We start from the raw sequence: 8,927 nt of genomic DNA, 5'->3' as shown, positions 1-8,927 counted from the left end.
TGCAACAGGAAGCAGGGTCCCACCTTGAACTGAACAAAACACACATGTAACTATGGCAAGAAACTGAGGGCTAAGCCATGGTTCTGCAGGGGAGCACAATTTAGGGATAATGATCAGGCTTTGAAAGATCTTGAGAACATGAAAAATCCTGTCTGTCTCCGCTCCTCACCCTCAGAATATGAACTGCTGAAAACTATACCTGGTCAATATATACCGTGATGATTTGCTCTGTAATTTGCTTTTCAACTGTTTGAATTGTGTGATAGATTAAGAAAAAAAACTCATATACTTCAAGCATTTGAGTAACACTTTCTACGGACTGTTAACATGCACTGAAATAATTAAAGTTATCAAGTTCTTCACAGTGTCAATTCAGCTAATAAATGAGATACGCAGAAATGGGCAGAGAAGGAAGATTATAATCACATATGCTACCAAACACGTATTTGCATATCACGGAGCCAAGAAAAGGATTATACAGTACCAACTGAGGCACAGAGCAATAAACCAAAATAATTTCCATTTTTTAAATAGCCAGTATTTGTTATCAGTGCCAGAAGTAATAAAGAAATGCCTTAACTATCTGACACTGTTTGATTTGTGTTGTCCACTAGCATCACCACAGAAGAACTCGTTTACCCCACCTTTGTGAGTACATCATCCTACCAGGACAGCAAGCTTTAACTTCCTTGCTCTGTGACATACAGAAAAGCCAGAAAAAGCACTATCACACTGACTGTGTTAAACAAGCGTTCTGAGTGAATATTGGGCAGAAAAAAAAATGGGCTTGGAGTGAACTATTCAGATTCTTCTCTTCTTCTTACTACTAGGGATGGGTCTTGTCTCAGAGTAAGATATATTTCTGATGATTCACGTGGCTTATTTTCAGTTACTGGGAAACTCCTTAGAAGAGGCATAGTATCCGCAAGGATATTAAAAGCATTTGAGAGTTTATTTGAGACAAATAAACGTTTTCATTTGACAAATCAAACAAACAAAAAAGTTATTCTTAGTTGGATATACTTATTTTTGTGTTTTGGAAAAAAGTGAGATATTAAGGAAAGTTTTATCTTAAACAACTCTATGTAGGTCTTGAATTTACTTTTTAATACAAAGCATTTCTACGCGTTTAATGTGTGCAAACTGACAGATGCACTTCCTCTTCCTCTTTCCTTCTCATTGCATAGTCATTAAAAGAAGTCTCTGTGAAATTAGTTAAAAAGGCCAACAAGCATTGACCTAATATATAACTAGGCAGCACCTTCAATACAGGGCCAGGATCTCAGGATCTTCAAAGAAAATGCCACTGCTTCAGGTTGCAGATTATTTATGTATTTTTTATCCAGCACTAAGGAGAATAATCTCAACAGATTTACAACAGTTAAAAGACCTCAAGTAAAACAGGTAAAGAAATGTCAATTTAAATTTTGAAAAGGTCAACAGTGAATGAAAGCCGCATTTCCAGAGAAAAAGATTCTTTTCTTTAAAAAGAAGATTTTTGCTTCAGGGGAGGCTAACAAACCACCTTAATTTTCTCCAGCTCAGAGATGGAAAACATCCTTAATGGCTTCCGTAACCTGTCTTTGAAGTCTGCAGTAATTATGCAACTGCTCTGGAAACCAAAGAGGAGCTGCAGGAACCCTGCCTCAGAGCAGAGCACTTGTGGAGGGGAAGAGAAACAAAAAAGCCTTTGCCGAATCCTTGCTCTTTGCTGAGATCTCCCCCACCCCAGCCTTAGGCCAACTGGGATGAGAAAGCACTAGAGAGCCTGTCAGGCTTATATTGTTTGTTCTATTTCAGGGGGGCCTTGGCTGTAGAGGAAGAAGTAAAGTAAAGCCTGAGCATCATGTGGGCAAGTATCAGGGGACAAATGCTTAGAAAGCAGCACCCTGGCCCTTGTGCCCCCGTGGGAATGATGCATTCCTGCCTGTTGCTGAACTCAGAGGTCTGAGCCTGGGAGGAAGCACTCAGGTTAGAAACCCCTGTGATGCCTCCAGGAAGGTGTAGAGGACTTCAAAGCTAACTTTGAAACCCATTGATCCATTTGGAATTAGCAAACAAATTCAGTTTACATTTCTAACAGTTTACATCCCAAACTATTTCACTGTAGTTATTTCATCAGTCTGAACAACAACCAACTCACAATACTTAGAAATTACCAATTTCTGCCCTTTACAAATCCTAATATTTGGGGAAATTATCAAATGTTCATTGATGTCTGGTCAATTATGTCTTAAAAGATTCCTTACATTAGATTTCAGTTCAGATTAGGTGACAATTCATAAATACAAATGGCAGTACTGTAAAATAAGCAAACAACTACAAACTCTTCTTTCCAGGATAGATTTTAAAAAAGGAAGATCAGGAGATAAACTGAAAAGGACATGAGTATTAAAGTTGTACTGTCAGCAAACAAGACTATTACAGAATGACAGTCAAGCTGGACAGTTTCAGTATCATCTGTAAGTTATATGACATCTATTGTTAAAGAAAAACATGCTGAAGCACAGCTATGCAGTGGTAAAGGGAATCTGGCCCGATAATTATAAGGAGATGGCTAAAATCTCCAGTGTGGATCAAAGAAACAGATCTGCAAGAGAAGTAAGTAGCAGAAGATCACAGAAGAAAAGGGGAAGGCAAGTAGCATGTTAACAAAACAAAAAAGTATAAACTACTGAAGATGTGAATCTTGTAGCCTGAATGACTCTCAGTTACTATCTATCAGCGCATCGCTTTTCCAACATTTAACAGCTTTTCCTAGTAAACCTAGCAAATCTTGAGCAAACTGTATTACTATGTTAAGACATCCTTACTAATCAAAGGCTAGGACTTTTTGGGCAAGAAACAAATTTACTTTTATAGCTTTCTTTAAGTATGGAACCTGGGAAAATGGAGACACCTCATTTAGCATAACAGAAACCTGAAACTGAGAAGTTTCAGAATAGGAATATTCAGAATATGTCAAAATAATAGTTTTGTAAAAGCCAAGTGAAGTGAAAATACTTAAGAAAAAAAAAAAGAAAAAAAAACTGTTTAATTCTACCAATAGTACCAAACTCAGGTCCATTTCCTGTTAGAAAACAAGCTGGATTTACCACTCACTGGGCTCTTGAGCAGCATAAAGGACCACACTCTGTTCACATTGTGCCCTGTCCTCCCTTGTTATCTGTCTGGCATATCCAAACTGTTTTCATGTATTGCTCATGGTGGTTTGTTTCATTGTTCGGATCAAGTTTCTGTAAAATGGAGGGTGGATAAGTTAAGCCATTAAACACTAAAACAGAAACTAGATCCTTCCTTGCCTGACAGGCATGCCCTGGAAGCAGTAGCCCACATTGGATGGTAGAAGTTCAAAGTGTAAAAACATTTCAGGGGTTCTTGAGGTAGGAGAGGTAGTAAAGCTGGCAGAATGTTAATGGTATTTCTAGTCACATCTGCACAGACATGGATATTTCCCTAGTAATCTCTCTCTTTAGAAGAAAAAATAAAATAAAATCCACAAAACATTAAGATCCAGACAAGCTTAGCATGGTTACTGCTGTCAAGAGACCTTCTTTTCACCAGAACCTAGGTAAGATTTGGGCTGAAATTATAGTTAACATGAATTTTAGTGCAAAGGGCCATCCTTTCAGTTAGGAAGGTTTCAAAAATACATGATAAAAGTCAAAACTTTATTCTGTAATCTTGACTCTCACAAACTGTCTGCCCAATACACTGCCACTTAAATCAGGAAGACTGCCGGGAAAAGGGCATAGCATTCCCCAAGCATCTCTGGGAAACTCTTGGAGTATTTCAGCCAAAAAGATATGTTTCACTTCACTTTTAACTCAGAAATTCAGTTACACAGAGCTAATATATATACACTTTAAAATAGGAGACACTTCAGTCTACACAAAAGTTTTTATAAGAAACTTCATGACCTTCCAGAATGTGAAACAGTTAATTTCAAAACCCTTAATTATCTTCAGGAACTAACAGCATTGAAATAGTCCTTAAATACTCAAGACAACAGTCATACTAATCCTAGAGCTCCTTAATAGCATGAGGTATGCAGTAAAATTTAACAGATTTAATTCCTTATGTGTTGTCATGGCTATTACTTGTTTTGGAAAGAAAACCCAGGAAAAATAACTTATGACATTTACGGTTCACTAAATCTGCTGTAAAATCTCTGTGCAGGACCAGTGAATAGACTATTTAAAAATTACACACAAATACATCTTTAAAAGTTAAAGCACACAAGGGTATATTAAGTTTAAAAGACTTATTCATTTTAACCACCCATCCACAGAAACTCATTTCTAGATAAAGTTTATGTGAAAATTGGGATGTTACTGATACGTTAACACTGCAGATGTGGATTTAAACACATTTAAGAACTTCAATTTCTCTACCGCCAAGGCTGTGCTGTATTTTTTTTACTTACATTGGGGCCTAGATAATTGACAGCTTAACTCAAGAGATAGATCTAGATATGTGGGGAACAGCAAGGAGGTAAACCCAAAACTCAGTGCAAACCTTTTCTTTCCTCATTTGCTCAAATTGCACACTGACATAAATGGCATCCTATTTCAGGTAAAGAAGGGTGGTTCAATTCCAGAGCTAATATGGAGTTTTTAACATCTCAAATTACATCCTGGCTCCTGTAATGCCATTCCCAGGAGCTTTCAATCCTCTGGGATAATCACCTGCCCCAATGATTCTGACAGAACCCTTTCCTTTCCCCATCAGGAAGTACTACACTTCTCCCTTTGGCACTACCCTCTACTCTCCTGTCTGATTCTGGCTTTCTGGCAAGTAAGTCACCCTGAAGTTCATCCAGTTCTCAGTTTTCTCACCTAAACAGAGTTTGCTTCCATACTTTCTAGTGCCAGCACTGCTGTGTAAGAGAAACAAACCCTATTACCATTCAGCTTAGGACTGTTCACAGCCGGAGAGTTGGAGTCCTAGCTAGCTCTCCCCTTTGGTACAGAAGAAAGTAAAAAAGATGTTTGAATACCTGTCCTATTTTCTGTCTGTTAGCCAGCCTCCAACAACCTTTTAACCAGGCCCATCTGTTCTCCTGCTCATCACAGCAGCACAATGTTGTCATCCTCCTTTTGTTGTCTGTTGGTGTCACGTATCTGTATCAGACGCACCTTCAGATACAGGACGGGGTTCAGTGCCATTTTCTAATCAACAGGTGATTTCTTTGGCCATTATGTCATTTTTGTTTAGGATCTTTAGGCAATACGGTGCTGTGGCAGAACGTACAGCCCATATGAAAGAGCTGCTAAAATCTGCAAATCCCTGCTTCAGGTTCTGAAGAGACAGAAAGCTGCTGACAGCCTGAGGGGGTGGACTCCAGCCCTTCCAGTATCCAGCCTCAGGGGCTCGAAACACGCTTGCTCGACACGTGAGCTCAACCCACATGTCCTACGCACTTATTTTCCTCCCCCTTATCATGCACTTGGCTACAAGGACCGATGAAGGCTCTTACAACCGTCTCCCAACGGCCTCCACAGCTTTGGATACAGTCCATGGGACATTAAACACTTCAAGGCTCAGGAAGCCCTGAGAACCTAAGTATGGTCTAACCGTCCCAGTGTCACAACGACTGCAAAAAAATGCACAAACAAGTGATGCAAAACAATTTGCCCTATTAGGAGATGCAGAAGAGCAAATCTGCGTATCCCAAAGAAAGTAAGGTACCAGTTCTGGCTGAACTGCAAAATTAGCTCATATTAACCTTCCTTCCTTTCCTTCCTTATGTTATTAGAAAATAAGCAAAAGTAGATAACTGGAGAGTCAGAGAAAAATCAGGAATAATTTTAGGAAGCATTAAAATTACGACAGGTCACAAAATTAAAATTAAGGCAGATTTTGAATTCCCATCTCCAGGTAGGATCGAGTACTTATTACTGACCTTTACTCCACTTAGTTTTTGCAGCTGACAGTGTTAAGATTCACTATGGATTACGAGGCGTTCCATTCAGCAGTAACTGCCAGAACGCACTCCGATCCGTAACAGCAGAACCTAGCTCACTGCACTGCTTTTTCACACTAGATTGAAGGGGCCTTCAGCTACAGAAGAAAAGCCAGGGTTTGCATACAGACGCTGAGGAAGAAAAGAGGTAGGAGTGGTAGGCTTCTGAAGTTCAGCTCCCAGAAATAAATTCCATGCTGCAACTGAACAAAATAAAGCTGTTATAAGTCAAATCTCAAGTTATCAAAGTGCGCTCTACCATACCGTGTTCCCTGACTCCCATCTTTATTATGAAAAGAAAAGCATTCATGCTGTGAAGTTTAGACCAGAGCCATTAGACAAAAACATTTTCCTCCTTGTTAGAAGGAACAGAGATGATCACACAACACATATCCAAGGCTATCAGAGACCACTGTTCTGGTTTCATTAAATTCATGACAGATTTTGTTCAAAATATGGGGCGTGCTGTAAAGCATTTCCACTAAAAAAGAATTCGGGACTTGTTCCACTCTGCAAACCCAAGGCACATCTAATTTCCACCTTTTATTCTTCATTTTAAATAAGCTAACCCTTTTTCCGTTATCACCCAAATGGGAAAAAAAAAAGTTTATCACAGCAGGCATCACCACCAGTTCACTGGTTAGTGAGAAAAGAGGGATACAAAAGAAACACAGCTGATTTCATGATGAGTCCTGAGTCTGAAAAGCAGAACTCCCCAATACTTGCCTTTAGTGCTTTCTATGTTCCAGTGAACTAGTAGTCTTTAATATCCATCTTCAGTCTCCATCTGGGAAACGTGCAACTGACTTCAACCTTTTCTTGCTTCTGGGCTGAAGGATGTTTTGTTGATCTTTCACTTTATATCTTGAGAAGTATGGAATAGCTTCAAAAATACGCAAAAGGTTGATATCCAAGCTAGCATCTTATGTACAGGAAGGATTAGGCTTATCAAAATCATTTGCTTGGCAGTGTACAGCTCTTTCTCTTGTTCTCAGCAATTTACAGCAAGCACCAGAAGAAATAAAGAACCATTCAGAGGAGATCACCTGGACAAAGGAACCTGAAATTAAACTGATCACATACCTCTTTTCATCTGGTCTTCTGATAGTATTAATGTGATTTGTTTCTGTTCAGACAAACGTCAGGGAGGAGACAAATGACAGACAGGCAGACAGCATCAACACAGCTCATCACCCCGACAACACTCCCACCAGGCGTGTTGGTGGCAGGCAGGGTACTCATACAGAGACAAGCGGAACCACTGAGTGCTCAGCAGCAGAAAGAGAAGAAAAAGGCTTTTGAAGAAATACTCTGTGTGTTCTAGGAACAGAGTAACATGGGTTAGCTAGATAAGCACTTCACCAAAGAAATACTTTCACAGCCTTGAGCCCAAGAACCTGCAGCCATCATGCTGCAGGGTCTCTACTGTTTATGCTGTCACCAGATGAAATGGAGAACATGCTTTTTACTACAGCACCAGCAAGGCTATAACAAGGCAAGCAGCAACTATTTTTCTATACGCAGAAACAAACAGAGTGCAGAACAGAGCATGGTCCACAGGTATGTGCCTGAGTAGGAGCTGAACAACAAGGCAAGAACAAGTGGATCCAACCAAGGAGTTTAACAAGACTTGGAAACCGAATATAGGATAAACAAAAGACACAGCTGTTAAGTGCTACTGAGACATTAAGATCTAAGCCCAGGAACTTGGCAATACAGCAAGTAACACTTACAAAAAGTATACTGTGTAAGTAAACTCTGTGCTAAGTTGATGAATGAATGCATACAATAAAAAGATAACAAAAACAGATTTCACAAGGGAAGACACAACAAAGTACCCACAGAATTTTCAGAAATGCATACCATCATCTTTAGATACCTGAAGTTTACAATTCAACCCACTGCAGTTACAGTGTATACTTAACTGTCATCATGTTTCGTATCAGGAAATATAAAGAAAAGATGAAATAGACACCAGACACTATAACCTTTACCACTGCAAGGCACTTCAAGTTTAGAAAAGCACTTTTCTCCAGACTACAAAATACAGAGCAATCCCTGTAATACAGGGAAGGAAACATTTTTTTCCTTTATCTTCCTCTCATATGTGGTATTAGAGTAGGAAAGTAGCTGCATTGCTGTATACTGCTTCAGACTCAAAACATATACAATGAATTTTCCTGTAACACTGTACAAATGCACACTTCTGTCCCTAAAAGCTTAGAAAAGAACAGATAAAATTATGTTCTATACTTCCCCACCCCAATCTCTGCCCCATATCATCAAAAGGTACCGTCAAGATCAGCAGACCTACTAAGATCAAAAGATACTGCAGTTCTTGCTGTTGGGGGAAAAAAAAAAAAAAAAAAAAAGCCTGAAATCTCACTAGAAGGCAGCTGGAGGTTAAAGATACATGTTTAACTCTGAAGGAGACAGATACTCTGGAATTTTCTCACAATAATAGCTTTAGAGATAAAACTACATTCTTCCAAGATGGAAGCAAAGCTGAAGTAGTAAGTAGTCAAGCATGTGTGATTATACTTCAAATATTCACCTAATCCAAAGCAAGGTGCATCTCATATACAAACTTTATTATGCAAATAAGATAATCCCCAGATTCTCCACTCAGCCATTTAAGTGCAAATACCAGAAATGGTCCAACTAGAAAATCAAAGACAGCAAAACCAGACAAGCCCATATTCTCTGATTCTTAGTTTTCATTTTCTTCTTCCAAGAGAAAATAGGCTGACAGATAAAAGGACATATACATCCACCCCATAGTCTTCTAATACAAGTAAATACAAAAAAAAAAAATCAAGTGTTTATTGGAAGTCTGCATGAAGGCACAAATGAGCTTGATTACAGACACATTTTAACAATTACAAATGTATGTAAACATGTTGAGATACACAACAAAGCAATAATACAGCTAATACAGGAATAAAATGTAACCTGCAAAAAA

Source organism: Anas platyrhynchos, chromosome 6 (assembly GCF_047663525.1).
Source record: "Anas platyrhynchos isolate ZD024472 breed Pekin duck chromosome 6, IASCAAS_PekinDuck_T2T, whole genome shotgun sequence".
NCBI classification, from domain to species: domain Eukaryota; kingdom Metazoa; phylum Chordata; class Aves; order Anseriformes; family Anatidae; genus Anas; species Anas platyrhynchos.
The sequence above is the reverse complement of the archived record's forward strand: the minus strand, read 5'-3'. Positions refer to the sequence as shown.